At 37.5% G+C, this 24,784-nt stretch overlaps 1 protein-coding gene across 1 annotated transcript in view; it reads right to left on the bottom strand.

The window, feature by feature from the left end:
• The window catches only part of B3GNT2 (UDP-GlcNAc:betaGal beta-1,3-N-acetylglucosaminyltransferase 2), a 33,872-nt gene extending 10,044 nt beyond the window's left edge, over positions 1-23,828 (bottom strand). Inside the window, exon 1 of the mRNA XM_074206952.1 lies at positions 23,724-23,828. The gene's annotated coding sequence lies outside the window, so the exon portion shown is untranslated. The remainder of the gene's footprint in view (positions 1-23,723) is intronic.
• Positions 23,829-24,784: the final 956 nt, after the last annotated feature.

Here is a 24,784-nt window from a genome sequence, read left to right as displayed (position 1 = left end):
ATTGCAGGATCAGAAAGTTAACTACTTTAGAGTTATAAATACAGGATATTTACCACATGACATTATGTTATGTCTAGAAGCATCCTATTCCATTACCACAAGAAACTGCACAGTCAACTGTGATATTTAATTCTTCAACATAGAAATGATGCCAAAAGCATATAAATGATACTAAGAGAGAATATATTCATTGATTAGGGAAATTTGGTTCAGCCTGTTCTTTACTTCCATCCCACCAAATCCACACATCTCCTTGTGGCAAGAATATATATAATTGGTTCTCTGCCCATGTGAAAGTCCAAGCAATGTCCCCTGGAGGAGTCTTTTCTTTTTTCTTGTTCTTTCTTTGCCTTGTGTTGCCCAAAAGGGAGAAAGTCAACTCCTAGAACATGTGACAGAACACAAGGGAAACCTGCTCCTACATCTAACCCTCATGTAGGACTTGTGGGGAGGGGGGTACAGTAGCAACTAGCAAGTTTTGAAGCTTATACTTTAATCATACAAAAGACCTAATTGTAAGGGTCTAAGAGAGGAGCAATACTTTGGGCATCTTTCAATCCAACATACCAGTTATTCTTCTCTGCTCCTCACCTCTGCCACACTCTGACCTTTCAACTCACAAAGGAATAAATACTATGATAAGGGGGGAGGGGAAAGGAGGGAAACTACTTTGAGAAAAGTTATCTATTCCTGCTCTAAGCTAAAACTGCCCTCTTTATCTCACTGGGTTATAAGGAATTGAACAGAAAGAAAGCAAAGTCTATTCTCTTCCTCCTCACTTTTTTCTAGATCTCTAACAACATCTTGGAGTTGGGAAGAAACTCAGAAGTTATCCAGTTCAATCTGGATTCAAATAAGACCTTCTGCCACCTTCCCAAAAGGTCATCTAGCCATACCTTGAAGATCTCTTTGCAGTGTGAAAGTTTCCATCCACATGTTACCTTAAATCACACTCATTTGAATATAAGATAAATCTCTCTCCCAGTAAACTGAAAGCTCTATGCATTGGATGGACTGACTCTAAGGAATGTAAGATTTCAGGGCAAAGATGGTCAAAATATGAACTCTTATCTTTTATCTTTGTAAACCTAGCAAGTCCAGTGCCATATTCTTATTTGTTAAACTGTTCAAAAGATACAAGGAATAAGCATTATTGCATCAAATATTGATGAGATCAAATAATAACTCATTTCTAAATTTTAACCCTTTTTATTTGGCAGGGCAACCACTAGGACAGGGGATAACATTTTGTTGTCATGGACCTCTTATCAGAATAACATTTTCAACTGAATAAAATTAAATAGAGGCTTATAAAGAACACCAAATTGAAATAGCTACTAAAAAAAAAAAACTCAATCTTTTTTTAAGTCCACAAACTCCAGGATAAGAACCCATGAACTAGAATTAAAATATCAGTCACAGTCAGTATCAGAATTATTCTAGCAAGTCCTCTTGATCAACTTTTCTAAAAATTAATACTGTGGTTTGGGCTTTTTTAACCAATCTTAGTGATACCTCCTTACCCTCACAGATGAGTGATAACTGTCAGTATAAAGTGATATTAATCAGTTATTCATTCAATAAACATCTATTAAGTTACTATGTGCTAGGCACTAAACTAAGCACTAGAAATATAAAAGAGGAAAAAAAAAGTCCTTGCCACAAAATGCTTACAATCTAATGGAGAAGACTAAGTAAAAAAATATATAAAAGCAAGCTATATATAGGATAAATAGGTGGAATCAAACCCATTCAAACTGTGAAAATGCAGCCATGGACCAAAAAACTTTATTTGAAACTAGAATGATGATTTCTAAATGTTGCTAACTTGACTTTTGTGTAAATTATATTCACTTGAGCTACAGGGGTCTCATCTGGAAAGTGAAGGTCTCTTTTATCCCCTTTCAAGCCTTTAGCGTTCCTAATTTCCCCACCCCTTTTTGGTTACTTTCCAGTTACTTATACTCCTCAGGTATTGAGTGCTTCCCATTTCCTGGTCCATGTCCAAGGTACCAAGTATAAGTCAATATTGATACAATAAGACAGGAAAGACAACAGCTGACACCAACTGAAATATTTATGCAAGACACTGCACTAGGCAATAGAGATCTAAAATTGAAAAATGATGGCTCCTGTCCTACCGGAGAACAAGGCACGTATCCCAAAAAATAATGTATGTATCCCAAAAACAGGGTATGATAAGGACAAAGGAGATGTCACTATAAATCTAAGATTCATATAGAGATGTCTAGCAGGCAATGTAAAAGTCATCAGAGCAAAATGTTGGAACTATGTATAGATCCGGAAGTCATCTACACAGAAATAATTGGACCTACTGGAAATAGATAAAATCAGAGTCTAAACAAGATAACTGAGGACAAAGCCTGGGGAAGGAGGAAATAGTTACATTGAAGCTAGATGGAAGAAAAGGCCAAGGAGGCAGGAGGAAAGATGGGAGGAAGACCCAAAGAAAGCAATGTCATAGAAAATATAGGAAGAGGGGCGGCTAGATGGCATAGTGGATAGAGCACTGGCACGGGAGTCAGGAGTACCTGAGTTCAAATCCAGCCTCAGACACTTAATAATTACCTAGCTGTGTGGCCTTGGGCAAGCCACTTAACCCCATTGCCTTGCAAAGTAAGTAAGTAGATAGATAGATAGATAGATAGATCCTGAAAAAAAAAAAAAGAAAATATAGGAAGAGAGAATTCAGTCAAAGTTATACTTCATTGAGGTCAAGAAGATTGAGAGGTGAAATTGAATGCTATTATATCCAGCATTTGTCATTAGTTATATCCTCTAAAAAAGCAATTTCAGTAGAGTGGGGTTTAGCTAGTATTGGATTCTGCCTCAGTATACAAAGAGATAACCTGGTGGCTAAAGTGGCGTATGCAAGCCGAGGTTGCTCCTTGACATTCAAAACAATAAATGTTCAACTCCTGCCAGACTTTTAGTTCTGATCAGGCTACTTCCAAATCCTGCCCCAGGCATGTAATCTTCTAATTCAACACCTTGATTCCCCAGAAAGGCAGTCTCTCATCCTTCGGGTGACACTTTCATAAGCCTACATGTAAATTTCCTTATTTGGAAGATTTCAGGCTACTTCTCCACCCCAAAGAAACTCCAGGCTCATCTTCTGAATTTTTATGTCTCAGCAGTCTACTCTGCAACTTCAATCTTCACCCCTAGGATGCAACTTCAACATTTTTAAGTAACTTTGTGCAAAGCATTGTGCTAAAGTCTGGGGAGATGCAAAAATTAAATAAGTCATGATCTCTATACTCATGGCCCTCACATATACAAACCAGAATAATACAGAATGAAAAAAGATAAATATAAAGGAGGTAGTTATGTTCTAAGGAGCCAGGGTCGGGTTGAAGAAGACTTTATGAAGAGATGGCTTTTGAATTTGATCCTAAAAGAATAATTAGGATTTCAATAGAGGTATATGGGGGGAGAGTATTATATCATAGGCAAGAGCTGTTATTCATTCATTTATGTACAAAGTACCTATTGGGTATGAGGCGTTGTGCTACACACAATGTTAGGGATAAAGATTATATTCAACACCAATTTTGCTCCCAAGAGCTCAAGATAAAATGAGAACAGACTAGTTATGTGTCCTTGAGTAAGTCATTTGATCCATCTGGGACTCAGTTTCTTTACAAGCGAACTAAAGCAGGATTAATCTCTAAGATTCCTTCCAGCTCCAACAGCCTATGTGTAGGCTGTTTATTTCATAGATCATATTTAACTAAGTAAAAGGGAAAGAGACATAGATCCAAAAGATATTTCTAGGCATAATATTATAAGAAATTTGAAGAAGGATAAAATCAGGAAAGGAGAAAGGGTTGGAAAGATGAGGGTGAAGAACAGGTTGAGTACACAAGATGGGGAAAATGTAATAGGAGACAAGGCTAAAAAGACAGGTTGGGGTGAGACTAGAGAAGACCTTGAATATTAAAAGAACAAGTAAAGGTAAGGGAGCAGCATAGCATGGAAAATGTATGAGGGTTTGTACAAACCTATTTAACCAGCATTTGTTATTGTTATATGTTATTGTTATAAAGAACTGGGATATGTTATATGGATGTGATGAAATATCATTCACCATAAGAAATGATGAAAAGGATCAATTCAGAGAAATCAGGGAAGACTTGAATGAGCTAATGCATGAAGAATAGAAATTATTTATGCAATGACCACAATACTCTAAATGAAAATTGAAAGAATTCAGAACTCTGAACAGTCCTGTTCCATTACAACTTGAGAAGGATGACAACTGAGAAACTATTAGGGAAAAAATTGAGTAGTGATAATGTTGATGTCAAGTCATCAATTGATTGGATTTAAAGGAAAGGATAGGCAGGAACAAAAGGAAACAAAACAAAGACTATATAGAAGGAAAGCTAAATTAGTAGCAAAACAAGTAAAAATAGATAAAAGACTAGATAAAGAAGTGGCAAGTGTCTATCTTTCTCAAGTACTCTTGTCTGAACTAACTTTGGCGTTCTATTGGATCAGTATGAGAAGTGAGCAGCAAAATCACTAATATCCTTACAATTTAATAAATATTCCCTGGCACCTACTACATGCTTAGACCTGTGCAAGATCCTATACTGTGATAGCAGGATAAGTCAAGGACATCCATTAGTGGGAAAGCAAAAAATAAATAAGAACTTCTTATTTCAAACATCAAGGTGAAGGATGAAATTGTCTTCTAGGTTGCAGGTGGAATAATAAAAAAGTTTCTATATAAGGAAGCACAGATTTGAATGGGTCAGTCAGCATGTTGGGAGATCTCCAAAGAGGATACAGAACAAAAACTAGTTTGTGGCAGGAATGATGGATGTCTTGTACATCTCCAACCTTGAATTAATTTGCAAAAATATAAAATACACCAAGGGCAGCTAGGTGGTTCAGTGAATAGAACACTGGCCCTGGAGTCAAGAAGACCTGAGTTCAAATGTGACTTCAGTCACTTGACTGTGTGGTTCTGGGCAAGTCTCTTAACCCCAATTGCCTCAGAAAAAAAAGAAAAAAGAAAAAAATATGTAAATGAATGAATGACATACCACATTTGAGAAGAAGCCTGGAGAGTAGAAAAAACTAACAGGGTATTAAATCTCAAAAAGAAAGGCAATTGAAAATTTAAAAAAAGAAAAGGAAATCGACATTCTAGGGAGACTACACTATTTTGAAGTTCAGAGGGTTTCTACTTCAATTATCTGGTTTCACTTACCTCATACGTTTACTTTCCCTACCTATTTATTGAGGCTAGATCTTTTGTAGATCTACTCATAACAAAATATTCTTCTCCTTGGCTCTATTTTTTCCCCCTTAAAGGAGGCAAAATATTTTCTCTCCCTTGTGAAGGAACTCACAACTATCTTCCTTGCTTTCTTCTTTTAAAGTTCAGGGATTTTGCCAGAATATTCTCTCCATTAACACAAATCACATGCCATTGCAGTACTTAATGATTTGTTGTGGCTGAAAAATTCACCACCCAAAACTGTCAATCTGGTGATATGCCCTTCTGGTCCTCTAGCAATAGGCACAGTATCTGTTACTATGCTTATACTTCTCAAATGTAAGGTTGTAGGATTTGCCAAAATCTGAACTTTATTAACATAGTCTTTAAGAATTCAATGCCACTTCAATGCCATGTTGAGGCAGGATAAAGTTTTATTTCAGCAATTCACACACCATGAAAGTTACACAAGAAAGGAGGCTAGGCTGTAAGCCAATGAGATAGAAGAGTATATGGGGGGGAAGGATTTTAAGTAGCTACAACATCTTAGAAAGCAAGATACATTTGTCTGATAATGCCATTAGGTTCAATGGACATTTATGGAGCACCTATGTGCAAGGCAAGGCAGCTAATATATAGAGAGTGCTGGACCTGGAATCAAAAAAACTCATCCAACTGAGTTCAAATCTGGCCTCAGGTACTTTTTAGCTGTGTGACCCTGGACAAGTCACTTAACTAAGTGTCTCGATTTTCTCATCTGTAAAATGAACTGAAGGAAATGACAAACCAATCCAGTATCTTTACCAAGAAAACCTCAAATGGGGTCATGGCTGAAATGATTAAACAATAACACAGGGAAGGTATTTTGCTATGCCAACAGAATGAACTGGAGACATAAATGCTTTTTTGAAAATATTGATTTGCCAGCTGTCAAAAAACAACCAAACAATGAAAGTCAGGACTAAGCTAATGCTTAGTTAATTAATTAATATTAAAAGTGACTATAAAGAAATGATTGACTTTACACTATATAGCCTCATCCTTTTTCAAAATAGCTACCCTTCAACCAGTCACAGATCAAGCACATTTATTTGCTGTTTTATGGACTCTAACTGATCAGTGACCCAGAAAATAAAAATGCTTAGATCTTCTTAAAGATGAATCAAACATGTAGGAGTCACTAAAACTTGACCAGGAGATAACATCTATATTTCAAGTGGAAATGGTATCATTCAATTAGCCCCTGGGCCAGAGTTGGTGTTTAAAAGATGGATTTCCCATCCTCACATCCCTTTACCTTAACCAAGAAACACAGCCCCTTTCTAGTAAAAGATCTAGTTTCAAGTGACCTTTATATATACATAAATCTTCAGCAGATCTTAAAACACCCCTGACTGAAAAACATAAAGAAGGGAAAGGACAAGAATTCTTCAGAGTGCTTACAAGGGGAAAGATACTGTTTTACTGCAGAGACAATACAGGAGACTTCCGCTTCCTGTCTGTGAGGAATATTAGATAAGTGACTTCCTCAAAGTCTGACAGCTATTTTTAGAAAACAAAAATTTGATATAGTCCTTTCTGAACATCTTAATACTCTCATAAACGCTTATTGGTCTTGGAATCTGCATTCTGTTTCACTTTGAACAAGCAGCTAGAAAAGGCAGGTGGGTATTTTTATCCCAAATCCATTTGCTAATGTTTCAATTAAGGATAAACCTGAAAGGTTCTTTGAAAGTATTCAAAGAAAAAGACTAGATCAGTCAGTGACCTATGCAGTCAGTCAATAGTCAAAAAAGTCTTTATTAGGTACCTACTCTATACCAGGTGCTATCTAAGCACATTTTTCAAAAGAAAGACAAAATAACAGGTCCCTGATCAAGAAGCTCACAGTCAACCGTTACTTTAGAAAACAGATAATGATGCATGCTTCCTCTCCTGCCTCTCAGAAGAGAATGATAGACTGGAGAAGGACTTTCAGACATTACAGGTGTGCTGATTTGTTCGATGAAGCATTCTATGGGGAGAGAAATCAGTGAGAGATGACAAGTGAGCTGTTATTTTAATTTTTAATTTGAAGATTTTTAAAAATATATCAACAAAATAGTAAAAAAAAGATTGGAAGACTGCAATTTCATTCAAACTTCTGAATATGTAATTCAGCTGGAAGAGATAACAGAAGCCAATTCTAGTACTGTAATCTCTAAGAGCAAGACCAACAACAACAAAACAACTCAGTGTGCCTATGCCTTAGATGAATTCTAGTTTACAAAGAGCCCAATTGGATGAATTCCTTATCTCCAAACATAATCCATACTTCCCATCACTGAGTCTTTATTCAAAGCTGATTCTTATTCCTGGAATTCCCTCCTACTTGCCTCCATTTTCATTTGTGGCAATCTTTTGCAGATAACACCTTTTCCTTTAACATCTCCATAGCTATAAATTATCTTTTCTTCTATGGATCTTGCATAGAATAGCACTTTGCACCTCTCTTATGTAATTCTCTTTCACTATCTTATATTTATTAAATTTAGTCATTCTATCAACAAAAAAAAACCCATAGACTTAACATTTGTGTATGTATTCTATCACTATTTTTCAAATGTTATAATTTATAAAATATGAATTCAAGTTCATAGTAGCTATTTGATATCCCAAACTTATATACATAAATCAGCAGATATTGTTTGATTATGTACTGTCATCTGGGAGAAAAGGGAATGCAAGAAATTTTTTCAGAGCTAAAAAGAGGTCTTCTCATTTTAAAAGGTCAAGAACTACAATTACAGGAAATAAGTGCCGGGGAGTTCAGAGGTAGACAAGATAACAGGTAGAGAAAGACCTCAGAGAGGAGGCAGAATTTGAAAGAACTTTCAAGGTAGGATAAAGGCTTAGATAAGAAAGGGGAGGAAGAGGGCACAGCAAGCTAGGGGAATGAAATAGGGGCTTAAGAGGCAGGAATGCATATCTACTATTCAAAGGAATCCTAAGCAAACCTATTTAAGCTGGGTGTAAAAAGAGCAAAGAGGAAAGGGAGACAGAAGTAAGAAAGAATAGTATGGGCCCCATCTATAAGTAAATTATTAAGGCAGAGACAAATCATTTTGCCCAAAAGATGATAAAATACAATTTCTTTGCTAAAATTTGAGAGAAAGGAAGCAGGAAGACCACCTCTAAATATTAGTTGTTGCTATTTTTTTTAAGCAGTTACATCTCTAAGTAACTTACTCTAGGATCAGATCATACTGAAAGTGTCTCCGTGACAGAAGTGTTTGTTTTCAGGTTGCACATTATCCAGAACTCACAATGTATAAAGGAAGTAACAAATTTTCAAGCAAGGATCAGATTCAAAGTTAGAGTGTGCATCTTTCTGTTAAATAATACAATATAGTATCAACCAAAATGATGATATCAAGCAGTTTTCTTCAATTATTTTCAGCAACCATTATTTTGTGTAGTGGGGGAAGGGTGTTCACGAGAGTGTTGGTTGAATATTATCTATGTATAAACACCAAAAATGGGGAAAAAAACTCTGAAATAAGATAAAGCAGAACCAGAACAGAATATACCCTATGATAATGATGATTATGATGATGTTTGTACTTCATTCTTGGAAGAAGACCATGAGTAAATTGGATTTGAAAGAGGGGGTGCTATACTAAAGAATCATCTGGGTTTAGAGGCCAGAAATGGATCAGGATGACTGGAGAAAGCTCTGAATGCAAGGGATAAGTGATGTGCCCAAGGTCACCCAGCTAGTAAGTGCCAAGTGTCTAAAGCTAGATTGAAACTCAGGTCCTTCTGACTCCAGGGCTGGTGCTCTATCACTACTTAGCTGCCTCTGTGTGACCATATGGGAGAGGAAAGTGAATAGAAGGAAGGAAACAACATGTTATAGGCACTTTCCCTTCTTTAATCCTTATAGCAATGAGGTATAGTTATCATCATCCCCATTTTACAGTTGAGGAAACTGAGGTAGATAAAGGTTAAGTGGCTTGCCCAAGATCACACAATTAATATGTTTCTGAGATCCTATTTGAACTCAGGTCTTTCTGACTACAAGCCCAGCACTCTTGAGATTTTTGACTTTTTGTTCTTCCAAATGAATTTTGTTGTTATTTTCACATCAAATAAATAAATTACTTTGATAAAAATATCATTTTTATTATATTAGCTCAACCTACCTCAGTCTTTATTTTTGTGAAAATTAAGAGAGGGTGAGACTGACAATTTTACCCAATTCTACCTCATTTAAATCCAATTCACACACAAGTCAAGATATAATCTATAATGGCATTGGTTCTTTTTGAAAATGAAGGATGAGCAAAGCAATGCCTCTAAAAAGGGGACTAAATGGACAAAGAATCCTGTGGCAATACAGAGGGAGTGAGAAGTTATTATAACCTGAAACATTAATTTAGATTTTTGTTGTATTGAATTTTAACATTAATGATTTAAAATGAATAGTTTTTAAAAATAATTTAATGTACATGATGGTGCCCGGAATAATAAACATCAAATTCACTGTGAAATAAAAGATTGAGAAGGGATTTGAAAGGAATAATAAGAATTAGAATGTATATGAAATTAAATGTTTATCATTTATATACTTTTCAAATAGCACATATTGAGCCATTTAAAATTTCTATTTTCAGTCTAATGGATTATATTGTTTTTAAGCATGAGCAATGAAGTTTAGTTGCATAAACATTAAATATCTATAACTTTTACTCCAGCAAAACCCTTTCCACAAGCTGATAACAATGATTTATCATTTCTCTACCTCTATTCAAAAACAGGAATTAAATAACAGACACCAAAAGACAAAAGAACCAGTATAATTTAAAGGTAAATTAAGTGCTAAATTTTAAAGAATTAACCAAATTACTTGTACACAATAATATTTCAAATAATTCAATGGTCCATAGTCCTTTGCTTGGCAAATAATAAGCATTAATTAATAATAAGCATTAATTAATAATAAGCATTAATAATGCCTGTTGATTGGTTAGTCTCATTAATTTAGGGATTCACTCTACTTATATGACTGAGAGAATTCAACTAGGTGACCCCCATGGTCATTTACAATTTTAAATCTATGATTATCCTATAAGATCATTAAATTTCCAAGAATACAATCAACAGGGCTATACCCCAAAGAAATAAAAAAAAATTTCTTTCTTTGCCAGATCTGAAAATTTCTCATTCTTGTACAAAAAAATATCTATAACTGCTCTTTCTGTAGTGGCAAAGAATTGGAAGATAAAAGGGTGGCCATCAAATGGAGAATGGCTAAATGTGAACATAACAGAATGTTATTGTGCCGTAAATAATGGAGTTGATTTTACCTATGACCTGAAGACAAATGACATTGAAAGACTTAAACTTTGATAAATGAAATAAATGGTCAACCTTATTTGATTCCAGGAGACCAAAAAGTAACCATGTAGCTGGAGGAAAAATGATAAGAATCAAGATGAGAAGGAGAAATGAATCTATTTTGGAATCTGACCAAGAAAGAAATCTATTTTGTTTGATCATGTATATTTGTTATAAAAAAAAGCTCTGTTTTTTCTTTTCTTTTTTTCATTTGAGGGGAAGAGGAGAGGGAAATGTTGTAGACTGGACCTGATTTGACTCATACCATTCCTCAGATAGCTCCCAGTCCCCAATCAAACCTCACAGATAGTTTCAGTACTTTTAAAGGAAAACTAAATAGCAACTAAATTGTAATGGAGAAAGTGTTAGATGTGAGAATCCATGTTCAAAATCCCACATCAGATATGTAATACCTTTGTAATCTTGGGCAAATCACCTAACATCTCTCAAACTTGAGTTCAACTATAAAATGGAGAGAGATGATTCCTGCTCTTTCATGATGGTGAGAGATGAATAAGACATTTTAATTACTAATATGGCAAAAAATATATATATAAACCCACATGAACAAAAGTTTTAAGAAGTTTGTAAAAATGGTCATGGGGGGAAAGAAGTTGCAAGTCACAAGTCTCCTCTAATTCTAGTCCATCCTCTAGTCACCAAAGTGACTTTCACAAATGCAGATCTCCCCAAACTGCTACCCTAACTACTCAAAAAACAGTGAATCCCTATCACCTCCAGAATCAAATATTATATCCTATGGTTGTTGTACAAAGACCTTAGTAACACACTTCCATGATTCTGGCCTCCTTATTAAACAAAAACTCCCATATCCTGACTATAGGCATTTTCTCTGGCTGTCTCCCCATAACCTAGAACCTTCTCCCTTCTCATCTCCAAATCCTGGCTTCCTTGGCATCTTTCAAATTCTCCATTAAAGTCCCATCTCCTACAAGAAAACTTTTGCTGTCCTCCTTAATCTGAGAGTCTTCCCTCTATGACTACCCCCAATTTATCCTGTCTGCACATAGCAGTCTGCAGTCTGTCTCTCTGATTAGATGATGAGCCCCTTGAAAGAGCAGAACCTAGGCCATAATAAATGCCTAATAAATTAATCTTAATTAACCCTTCCAGTTCTATGCTACCCATCATTTTGACAAGCACACCATCTACAACTTCAATTGGTCATTGATAAAAAATGTCATCTATACTATGGTCAAGAACAGAGGCTTGAAGCATTCTACTCCACTTAAGATTTTTCTCCATGCATTTAGCAAACCAATAATGACTGCTTTTTGGATCTAACCAGTTCTAAATTTATCTAATTGTAAAACAGGTTTAAAAAATTCAGATTAAGAAAGTTTTAGTGGTCAAAAATGAAAAGTCAAAATTGATGATATTTTTCTCAGAGAAAAATAAAGCATCAGTAAATTTTTAGAGAATAGGAATGGTTTCATTTTTGTTTTTTATCTCCCCCTACATCCCCAGTGCTTCCAGTTTGGTAGGCCCTAGATAAATATATGTTGGAACTGAATAAAATAAATATTTGGCTTCTCTCAAATTTTAATTAAGTTTCAAATTAATTAGTTCTTACTTGTTTGATTTCATGACAGGTGATAGAAATCACATGTGGTATTGAGTTTAAAATTTCAAAGTTGTTTTTAATAATTCAAACTCAAACACTGAGAGAAGCTAAATGTAACTTTTTGAATTTCACCAAGAGGAATAAATCTTTTTTTATTTTTTCTGTTTTGAAGTTCAGGATATGTGTGTCCTACTCTACCACAAAAATTATTATTTTTAACCACATGGAGAATTTCAGCTAAAACATCCAAATTCAGAATTAACAGAGGAGCTCAGCAACTTTGTATCCATTCTCTTATTTTGTGGTCTTCTATGGTCACTCTTACCAGGTAACAATCTCTCCTGAAGCATGGAAGATTCTACTTTACCTAACTTTGTGTCCTAGGTATTCAAAAAGAATTACATTAGGTAGTTGTCAAGGGCAGGCTTAACTGGAGACAATATTAGCTCAGGTTCCATGGAGGAATGAAATGAGATATTAGTTAACAAAAGGAGTTTTACTTTCCCCACAACAAATTAGGTCCACTCTTCCTTTCCTGTCAAAGGGCTTAGTTTTCCTTCAAAGAAGATAAAGCAATCTAGGAAATGATTAACAGACTCCTCATCCTGGTCACCTAAGGGCATAAAAAAAAGTCCCACCCAGGTGGGTGTCTGGGACCAGACCTGTAATTGAGTGACAGACCAGTCAGGTTTCAATAAGGAGATGCAGACTAAGCTTAGCAAAACTGAGGCTGTGTTACTCACTATATCCTTGTTGCATATTTTCTCCTTAATATGCTCTTGGGTCATGTCAATAAAGCCAGAGGTTACTAAGAAGTTTCCTAATGCAAATTTTTTAATATAACATGTTAATTTAAAACCATGCAATAATAAAGTGAATAAGTTTATTCCTTTTGACCCCAAAATCATATACTCCAAGGAGATCAAAGTCAGAAAAAAAGATGAGATATATATATACCAGAATATTCATAGCAGCATTTCCTTTTTAGGCAAAGAACTATACACAAAATATATGCCCATCAATTGGGGAATGGCTAAACAAATTGCAGTATACAAATGTAATGAAATATTACAACTGTAATTAGTGTACTGTAAATGTAAGGTAATGTAGAATAATAAAAAGCAAGGGAAAACATGCAATTTGATGCAAAGTGAAGTAAGCAAAACAATAAAATATCTACATGACAAGTAGGACAATGTAAATGGTAAAAAAACAAACAATAAAACCAAATCAACATTATCTCTATAATGACCAAGTATGACATGAAGAAAAGAACACACATCAGACTCAGCTAATACATTGACTGTTTTTTAAATATTTTTTCATTTCTTCTTTGTTCCAAGGGATGGTTCTCTGGGTAGAGGAGAGCAAAGGGATATATTTGGAAATGAAGGTGATGCAAAAACAAAAAAAAAATACATGCTATGCTTCAGGATTATATAAATCAATCAATCAATTCATATTATAGTAAATACTTAATAGAAAAAAATTATGAAAACCAACACTTAAAAATAATATTAAGTATTTATATTGACCCTTTTTAATGGGGTTTTTTTCCCTAATTTTAGGAACTCTATGAACTGCTTTGAAAATTTCCAATATATTGTATGCTAATAAAGGTTTCCAAATCCTGATAGTTTTTAAAAGCACTACTGAAAATTATGACTTGTCTCAGTTATACTGAAAATTAAAGTGCTAAAGAATATGTAACTAATTATCCATAATGAACTAGTCCCTTTCATTAAAAAAAAACCCTCAGTCTATCAAATTTAGACCCAGAGTGAATAGGGACAGAATTATCAACTATATATGGAAATGAAAAAGAATCACAACTCCTAAGAACAAAGCATATATTGGGAGGAAAAGCTCGGGGTTACAATAAAAAAAGGTAAGGACTAGAAGTCTTTGGGGGTGAGGAGTGCTAGCTAGTAAAGGAAGAAAGACAGAAACAGGAAAGGGAAGAAATACACAGCACTGCAGGAGATAACACAGGCAGAAAATAGAAAGAGGCTGCCACCCAGTCAGAGCTCCAGAGAGCTGACATCAGGATGGAGAGACAACACAGCTAGGGACTCTCTCCAATCCACCTCCTTTGCTCCTATCACAATTTAAAGCACTTGAATTCTGTCAATGCTACAGTCTATCTTAGCCACACCAGTTTGGCAAAAGGCCCTAGCTACAGTATCAGCTTTGTACACAGAGACCAGAGGAATCACTATGTTCCAGAACCTCACCAGTCTTCTTTCACTGCCCTCCACAGATTCTGAGATACTGGGGCACTGGACTTGGCCTCCCCACTGTTCCTCACATGTAACAATACTCCATATCTCCCTATTGTCCTCCAAATTTAGAATGCTTATCTCTTTCTCAGTCACACCTACAATACCACATTCTGTAAGAAGCCTTTTCAATAATCCCTTTTAAAATGAGTTCCTTTAAATTTATTGTTATTTATATATTTATATATAAATAAAATGATTTATTATTATAAATTTATTCTTTCTATATATTGTTTATAGATAGTTGTTTTGCATGTTGATTCTCCCCCTCCCTCCACAGAATGTGATCTCCTTGAGGGTTAGAACTGGGTTTTTCCTTCAGTTGAATCTCAAGTTTAGTACAGAGACTGGTAGATAGTAAGTACAGGATAAGTGCAGATTGGATTGACTTCTGCACAAATCCATTTCAATGCATTGCAGATAATGGCTTCTGGATTCCCCTTTTCACAAAAAAGTACCACCTTTGGATGAACCATCATTTGCCTGCTGTGGTCAACTATTTACATGGAACGCTTACTCCCATTCACTAACTCTTATCAAATGCTTATCAAGAATTTTCTTCCTAAGAAATCTACAAAATTTCAAATCCAGAAGATTTGGATGAAAGAAAAGTGAAAAACGAAAGTTCATTTCATCCAACTCATTTATTTTACAAATGAGAAAACTGAGGTGCAGGAATTTAAGCAAATAATAAGGAGGTTCAGTGACAAAAGAAAAAGCCAGGACTAGAACAAAAGACTAGATCTGGAAGCAAAGAGCTTGATTGAAATCCTGGTTCCTCAGGGCGGCTAGGTGGCGTAGTGGATAAAGCACCGGCCCTGGAGTCAGGAGTACCTGGGTTCAAATCCAGTCTCAGACACTTAATAATTACCTAGCTGTGTGGCCTTGGACAAGCCACTTAACCCCATTTGCCTTGCAAAAACCTTAAAAAAAAAAGAAAGAAAAAAGAAATCCTGGTTCCTTATCTATTACCTATATGAGCACCAGTCTTGGAGTCAGGAGGACTTGAGTTCAAATTTGACTTCAGACATGTCACACTTAGGCTTGCCACCTCACATCCAGGATCTCCAGTCATCCTGATTTATATCTGGTCACTAAACCCAGATGGCCCCAGAAAAGAAAGTAAGGCTGGTGATTTAGCACCTTCCTCACTCAAATCCAGTTCAAGTACATCACCCTCCCTGATGCTAAGAATGAGCATCATCATCACAGAGATGGCCTCTGAGGGTGGGCCTTCAGGTGCTTCATGTGTAGAAGAGGTTCAACTGCACCATTTCTAAGGCCCTTTCAAGATCCTCCTGAAAATCTATCTTTTCAGACACTATTCTTTCTTCTACACTTACTTGACAAGCTACTTTAAAAAAAACAAAATAATATCCTGAAACTTAGGAACCTTTCACTGATCTTTTGAAAACTGAAGATTTTCTATACTTCACTTGCCAGGGTTCTAGGAGATATAATAGTCTGTTAAGTAGATCAAAAAAGCTCAGCACCAGAGAATGCATATTTTATTTATCTGTAAAAATAATTCTACTGAGACTATCCATTGGGATAGTTATTTTTTGGCTACTGATAATACAGAATTTGTCCATTAAAAAATCAGAATGGGGATGATACATCAACACATATGAGTTATCTTAAAGATTTGCAGGCCAAATACTAAATCAACAGTCAAAAATTCTGGGAGGAGGGGGGTGGGAATCTAAACTCATCTTCTCTCCCTTTATCTCTCCCTTATAATCTATCTTCCAATCTCATCACTCGACTGGAAGGGCTCTCCAGAGTTATTAATGATTTCTTCAATGCCAATCCAATGATCTCTTCTCAGTCCTCATCCTTCTGGACTTCTCTGCAACATCTGATAGTGTTCAACTATTCTTTGTTCCTAGGTACCCTTTCTCCTTCCCAGAGCTTCCTGGTACTATTCTCTCTTGATTCTCTTCTTACTAATTAGTACCTTCCTATTTGGCTCCTCTGAATTATTATTTCTCTCCTGACTACTCTAATCAGGGATGTACTCCAAAACTCTGGCCTGGTCCCCTCTCCTCTTTTATTTCTATAGGATCTCTCAGTTATCTCATCCCTACCCATGAATCAATTTTCCTCTCTAAATAGAGGACTCCCAGATCTACATATTCAGCCCTCATCTTTTACCTAAGCTCCAGTCATAGTTACTCTGATAGGTATGAGATGGTACCTCTGAATTATTTTAATTTGCATTTCTCTAATCAACAGTGATTTAGAACATTTTTCATATGACAATAGATAGTTTTGATTTGTCTGAAAACTGCCATTTCAAAACTGATAAGCTTTTTGGTGTATACTATAGTCTCATTTTTGTGTGCCTGGCTCAGAGAAGTTGATTAATATATACTTGCTAAATTGAATGAATTTTTAGGTATACAAATACTATCATGCCTTAAAACTTCTAACCACTCTAATTGATCTTAGAACAATAAGATCTAGATAGAAAGTGGATGAGAGCTTTTGGAGAAATGAATTGCCATGATTTTATTAATACTATAGGGAAAATGGGGTGGCTAGGTAGTGTAGTGGATAGAGCACTGGCCCTGGAGTCAGGAGTACCTGAATTCAAATCTGGCCTCAGACACTTAATAATTACCTAGCTGTGCAGCCTTGGGCAAGCCACTTAACCCCATTTGCCTTGCAAAATCCTAAAAAACAAAAAACAAACAAATACTATAGGGAAATTTTTCACCAAATCCTATTCTAATGCTTCATTTATAAGATAAGATTGGCCCTGGACTGAGGACCATGTCAGAAACACAAATTATTGAAAGCTCTATCAAGCCTGGCTACAAACTTCATATCTGTTGGCAAGTATCAACCCAGTTAATTTGGAAGTAGCTCATCATCGGAAATGTGCTCCCCAAGTGATGAGTTAGGGGACTAAGGATTAGATTAATTTATAAAGTTTGATAGGCAGAATACCCATATGGAAGAAATCATAGAGTCTTGAAGCATATGTAGTAAAGAGTTTAAAAAGCACACACATCCTTGGTAAGGAATTTACTTCCTTATCAAATATCACTAAAGTTACTTTAACAATAATGCTATATGTATAAGCCCTTGTTCAGGTTTAGTAATACTAATTCAAATATTAACAAAGGAGAAGTTATTAAAAATCTGTTAAAGGCAAAATGTGAAAAATTAGAGTAACAATATTCTTGGAAAAAATAGTTTTCTGCATTATCATTTCGCAAAATATTTCCAAGTAAATGAACTTTGCAAATGTATCAACAAAAACAGTCCATTTTTTAAAAAGTAGCTTCAAATCTTCTGGAATTATTAGTAGTATAATAGAAGCAAGATGAAATTATGATGTGGGGTTGTAAATTTTTAAGACTCAGTATAGGTGCAATTCATGTGTCACATAAAGAACATAGCTTAGGCAAATGGGGAAAATAGAAAATAGTCAATAAAAGTACTTTCTAAATTCTAATAATCATACCCTTTAAAAAAGCCAATTCTTAAATTAGTGAATTTTTGTCATCAAATATATGCTGATGAAATTATGTCATCAATTCATTATTGCTGTTCAAAGCACACATTTATGCACACCCAAATAGTAATTGCTTCTCAAGAGACTGGGATCAGTCATTCTACAATTTATAGAAACATGTTTACTAACAGTCTAACAATAGTTATTCCACCAAAGACAGACTGGATTCACCAACTGCTTGGGTGTTTGTTCTATTTTGTACCCAATTGTATCCATTTTTATGCACTTTAGAGCAGTCAAAAGAAATAGAATAACAGTTACAAATATTACCCTTTTATTCAGTCTCATGTTATTACTTTTTAGTCATGTTGTATCATAATGTCTGAGCTCCTATCCAGTTTCATGTTATTAATGTTATATAAATATAACACCATACAACTGTCTTGAAAGAGATCTAGGTAAAGAAAGATTCCTGGGGTGGCTAGGTGGCGCAGTGGATAAAGCACCAGCCCTGGAGTCAGGAGTACCTGGGTTCAAATACGGGCTCAGACACTTAATAATTACCTAGCTGTGTGGCCTTGAGCAAGCCACTTAACCCCATTTGCCTTGCAAAAAATCCAAAAAAAAAAAAGAAAGAAAGATTCCCTATTATTATACACATACACACACACATTATATTTTATCATCTGTAGACTATAACAATCATCTCCAGCACACAAATAGGGTATTGAAATATTTCATATCCAAATGTACCTCTAGAATTAAGCAACTGATAAAATGCAAAGGATATGTGATCCTAGGTAAATTATTTAACCTCAATGCCCCCAAATAACTCTTTAAGATAATAATATTGTTGTTTTTTTAGTCATTTTATTTTTTGTTTTTCTTTTTACAAGGCAATGGAGTCAAGTGACTTGCCCAGGGTCCCACAACTAAGTAAGTCTTAAGTGTCTAAGATCAGATTTGTACTCAGGTCCTCTTATCTCCAGGGCCAGGGCTCTATTCAATGTGCCACCTATCCACCTCTTCTTTAGTCATTTTACAACTGTATCAGGACTGCTTTGGGGCTTTTCTTGGCAAAGATAACTAAAATGGTTTTCTATTTTCTCCTCCAGCTCATTGTATAGATGAGAAAACTGAAACATATAGGGTTTAAAGTGACTTGCCCAGAATCACAAAGCTAGTGTCTGAAGTCAAATTGGAACTCAGGTCTTCTGGACTCCAAGAACACTAAATTCACCTTGCTACCTACCTGCAACCATAGCTAATAATAGTCAATATTTACAGAAGGCTTAAAGTATTCAAAAATCCTTTACAGATGAATAAAGTAATAGAGGCACAGGAGTTAACTGATTTGTTTAAGGTCACACAGCTATTAAGAATCTGAGGTCAGATTTAAACTCAGATATTCCTCACTCCAAATCCTGTGTTCTATCTATCCATTGTGCCCCCAAACTAATTATCTGTGTTGGTTCTAAGATTTTTCCTCATTGAATTCTCAACACAAGTGAAATTAAAAGTGAAAACAAAACAACCTCATGAAGTGCTGGTACTTAAAAGTTTAAAATTGTTTTTACAGACTATATTCCCTAACAAGCTTCATTGAAGTTGTCTCAAGAAGCTATTATGTAATAATGTCCACTGGGCAAATGGAAACCGGCTGGAGTAGATATTTCAGGGTCAGAAAGAAATGTTACTGATACAAAGCTTTGGAATAGTGCCCTGGCTTAACATTTCTAAACTGTCCAATTCCTGAATATTTATTTTTTAAAATAAAGTATTGTAGTATTACAAAAGAAAAAGCAAGTAGATTAATAAAAGGATGAGAAATATAAACTTCATCTCTTCATCTCTGACCTTATGCTAATCGGAAAAGTACACACAATCTACAGAATATTTTAATTCAGAAACACTTAAGAGTCTGCATAAACAAAGCATGTGACAAAGGCAAATGGTTAAAAATATTTTTCTGGCATTCTATTCTTATGTAACCTGTTCAGTGGTCAGAAGTAACCCAATGAAATAAAACCTTTTGGAAAAATGGGAAGAAATGCAATGGAAATCCAGATATCCTAATAGAGTATGTATGTATGTTTGGTCCTAGGATTTCTTTTATCAGTTCAGGGAACTCCTTCCACAAGGCCATTCATCTGTAATTACAACCTTGTAAAATGGGGGTGGGGGTCGGATGGACATGATGATTTGACAAGATAATTGGACTGATTTGAGTTACAGGAAGAGCTTGAATTCAAGTCTGATTTCAAGGCCAGTCCTAACCAATATATGCTTATTGGTCTCCCACAGATTTTATCATGGTATATACTTAACTACAATCTACCTATACCAAGCATACCCTACTAAATTTTTTAAAGTATGAAGTAACAGAGAATGTAGAAAAGTTGAAGGAAGTAAACATGAATATTCCTTTATAAGGAAATCACAGAATAAATATAACTACAATTCAGACCTCAGAAGAGTGGATTGTCATACAACCATGACAACAAAATGCAGTGTCTTAAATGTTTTCCATGATATCTTAATATCATAGAACTAGGAAATACCCCTTTAAAAATATACAGTATTTTATCCTGAGAACTGAATTAAGTCTTTAAAAATTTGCAAACTTCTGCCATGAAATGAGTTCATGCTTATAGTCTCTCTTAGATTTGAGGATTTCAGAGAAGATTCACTGGTTCCTTTGAACCTAAGAACTACAGGAACTTCTGCTCATAGAACTAGGAAGTACCCCTTTAAAAAATATACAATATTTTATCCTGAGAACTGAATTAAGTCTTTAAAAATTTGCAAACTTCTGCCATGAAATGAGTTCATGCTTATAGTCTCTCTTAGATTTGAGGATTTCAGAGAAGATTCACTGGTTCCTTTGAACCTAAGAACTACAGGAACTTCTGCTCATCTTGCTTAGGATCTTGCTGGGATACCCCAGGTCCTCTAATCTAGTCTGTCTACATTTTACAGATAAGGATTGGAGAGGAATTAAAGTCACTTGCCCAAGGTCTCAAAGATAGTGAGAAGTTGAAAAAGAATCCAGATCCTTTCCCTGCCCCAGATTCTACCAAATCCTGACTCTTAGAACTGACTGAAAGAAAATAATTTAAAATAACAAAAAGTTGATGTATGGTACAATCTAAAATGACTCTTGTAGTTTTACTGGATTTTGATACTAGACATTGGATAGTGTACTAATTCTCTGTTAAATGACAACTGTGAAAAGATGGACATTTGAACAAAGATGACAGAGCAGAGCTATTTCTTTCATCTAAAAAAAAGGAAAGCTTTCAAAAGCCTTCAGTACAAAAAAAAGGAAATGTAGAAGAAAACTACGTAACTAAGGAAATGTAGAAGAAAACATTCCAACAATATTGCAAAATGAAAAGTCTGGATTTCAAAAGAAATAAGAAGTTTTAAAAAAAATAGTAGAATAACAAAAATAAGACATTTTTGTTAGCAATAGCTAATGTAATTTAGTCTTCTTTGAGAATGAAGGCCAAACATCAATGTAATTTCATAATTGAAATACATTTTCCCTGAGAACCTAGATGGAACACCCTTAATATTTTCACAGAAAATATCTTTTTTTCAAAGGAACACTGTCATAAGGAACTTAACTACCTACTTTTCCCTAAGGGTCATTTTCAGATTAGAACCCTGATTATGAGCATGGGAGTATAGCAGGTTCACAAGATCATAGATGCTAGTTTGTATCTCTTCTCCAGATTCAACAATAAACCCATCATTTACTTCATTACCAGAGCCATTACCTTCTGAGATACATATCAGGTTTGTTATTTGTTTTTAAAGATTGTTACAATAAGAATATGTCTGAGTTCACCAACTGAATTCATGATCTGAAAACTTAAGTAAGGTCATGACAAAGAAAGGAAGGAGAAAGAGAAAATAATTATCCAAAATAGTCATCTTGAAAGTTATGGGGGAGAGATTTAAAACCAGTAGGAGGATCTAGTCTATCACAGCTGAGAGAACTAAGGAAGGCCTATTGATGTTAAATGATGCCTAAAATGTCTTTCAGCCAGTAAAAAAAAAAAAGTCAGATTTAAACCTAGGTCCTCTGATTACTAATAGAAGAATGGAGAGAATAGTTCATTTTACCAACCTCATTTTACTCCCATACAATAATCATAAATCCACTCCAAATCAGAATTTTTTTAAAAAATGCATTTCAAGCTCTCATATTAGGATAGGTCTTGCAACTGAGCCTTACAATCTTGCAAAACTTAATCACCTCATAAAAATGCATAGTATGAAAGTGAAGGGTTACAAAACATGAATTGGTATTCTAGAAGTCTCTAGAAAGTATTGATGTCTTTTTCTACTTCAGGGCTAAATTAACGTGTCCTATCTTGCTAAGAGTGTTAAGACATTTTGATTCCCCATTCTCAGGTCTAACAACAAACATGATCGCAATGGCATATTTCACCATTCCGGTTTTTTCTGTTTGTCAGATTGACTGTTTTAAATGCTTGGCCCTAATAACAGTCTCTACAGTAACCCAAGTGGGATCTCAATTCCCATCACTCGGGCTCACAGCCTAGTTAATGATTCAACTTCAGCAGCATGGAATATTTTTCTAGAGGTCAAACTGAAGGGTTCTTTTAAATAAGTTTAATGGAACCAAACCTTTAGGGGCCAGAAGGTGGGGGGGTAGGGAGGCAAGCTGCTGCCATTCTTTAACTAATAAGCCAGCTGATTTTCCCCAGCATAAAACAGGGAATGTGTTGGAGTTGAGAGGGGATGAGGGGCAATGTGGATGGGTAGGGTCTGGATGTGGAGAGGCAAGGGACAACGGAGGGGAAAAGGACAATGTGGGGAGTGGGGAGAAAGTGGGGCAAAGAGGGGAGAGAAGGCAGAGAGGGCAAGGTGGTAACAGGAGGAAAGAGAAAGACGGCAATGGGGGAGAGGAGGGAAAGAGGGGCAATGGGGGATAGGGAGGAAGAAGGGAAAGACAGCACTGAGGAAAAAGAGGGAAAGAGGGGCAAAGGAGGAGAGGAGGGAAAGAGGTCGAAGTGGTAATAAGGGAGAGAAGGGAAAAGTGGAAATGGGGCAAGAGGGAAACAGAGGCAATGGGGAGAGGAGGGGCACTGAGAGAGGAGCTTAAAAACATGCCTCTCAAAGACAGCACCCTCACGAAAAGCTACAGACTGAACCAACCCGACCCACCCGCCGCCTTAAAAGGTCCTGGGACTCGGGCGTTTCCCCGCTTTCCCTCCTTAAAGTTAGGGCTCTAGGCCCAGAAAGAACCCGAGGAAAGAAAAAGGCCGGATTAGACGGAGCAGTCAGAGGGCTGGGGCCCATCGTGTTGACAGGGAGGAGGGGGAGGGGACTGGGGAGGGAGGACACCTAGAACTGGAAAACTCAGTTCGGTGTCTCCTCTTCTCCGCGGACCCGGCTCGGAGGGCTCCGAAAGGAACGCTGCAGTTTGGGGGGGGGGGGGGGGGGGCAGACGAGTAGAGAAGGGCAGCGCCAAAGCTGGGAGAGACCACGCAAACTTCGGAGGGGGTTAGGGATGGGGCCGGATGAATTAAAGCCTAGGTGGGAGACAAGGAACAGGCAAAGGTAGAAGGCGAACAGCGAGTGCGTGGGTGCAGGAGGAGAAAGGTCACGGGAGGAAGTGGCAGAGACGGGCTCAAGGGGAAGGAGGCGCAGCCCGAGAGGGGGGCCACAGTGGACCCCCGTTGGGGGTAAGAGAAGCGGGGAGGGAGACATGGGGCCCCCAGGGCTGCTTACCTTGTCCGGGAGCAGAGCCTGCTCACACCGGGCGGGGAGGGTGGGGGACGGTGGTGATCGGAGCCGCATCCACCCTCCTCCTCCTCCTCCTCCTTCTCCTCCTTCGGGTCCCCGGGCGGGCTCAGCCCCGGGCTGCCTTCCGGGGCCGTCTCCGGCGAGACCACCCAGCTGCGGGCCCCATCCCCGCCGGGCTCCCCGCGGCGCGTGGTCCGGGCCGGGCGTGCGCGTCCGCGGTGCCGGGGCTCTCCGGACTGGGGCGCCCGGCTCCGGCTCCGGCCCCGGCCCCGGCCCCGGCTCGGGGTCCGCCGGGCGGTGGCACGCCACGCACTTGTTGCCGCAGCCGCTCCCGACCTCCGGCTCTCCCTCCAGCCCCCTCGGGCTCTGCCAGCTCCCAAGTTCCCCCAGCGCGCAAGGCCGCCCGCCTCTCGCGACTCAGCCCACCCAAGAGCCCACGGCCGTCGCGGTGAGACTCCCCGGGCCCGGCCAGGTCTGAAGGGGAGGGCGGCCCTGGAGTCCCGCCCGCCCGGTGCAGTGGCCGCCCCCCCCCCCCAAGCCTGGGGAAGGCCAATCAAGAAGGAAGTGAGGGGCGGGGCCAGAAGGTTGGCACCTCCGAGGCCCCAGCCCTCAAGGTCGCCCCCCTCACCCCTAGAACCTTTGGGGAATCACCGCCTCCTTACCAAACCACTCCCCTGGAGGGAAGGGAGAGGGAGAGGCGAGAGGAATGAAGGTGATCCTTCTCCCCACCACTGGGGGAGGTGGGGGTCACCCACAAAAGTAGCATCCTTAAAATAATGAGAAAAAGTTTCCAGACAGGGAGAGTAAGATGGTTATAAGCTCCCTGGGCAACCATTAACTTCGTTATCCTTTCTAACCTAAGGCCTGCTACCTTTATTTTTGCCCCACTTGAATTTATGGAGGGAGGGGGCGGAGACAACACCTGTGTTCGCCCGTGTCCCCTTCGCACAACCCACAGTAGGCGCTTCATAAATAGAAGTTGGTGGAGGAGATGCCTCTGGATGTGATCAGCATGGGAGAGGGTGGGGGAAGAAGACCAAAAAGGT

Source organism: Macrotis lagotis, chromosome 1 (assembly GCF_037893015.1).
Source record: "Macrotis lagotis isolate mMagLag1 chromosome 1, bilby.v1.9.chrom.fasta, whole genome shotgun sequence".
Taxonomy (NCBI): Eukaryota; Metazoa; Chordata; class Mammalia; order Peramelemorphia; family Peramelidae; genus Macrotis; species Macrotis lagotis.
This window is presented reverse-complemented; position numbering and strand designations above follow the sequence as displayed.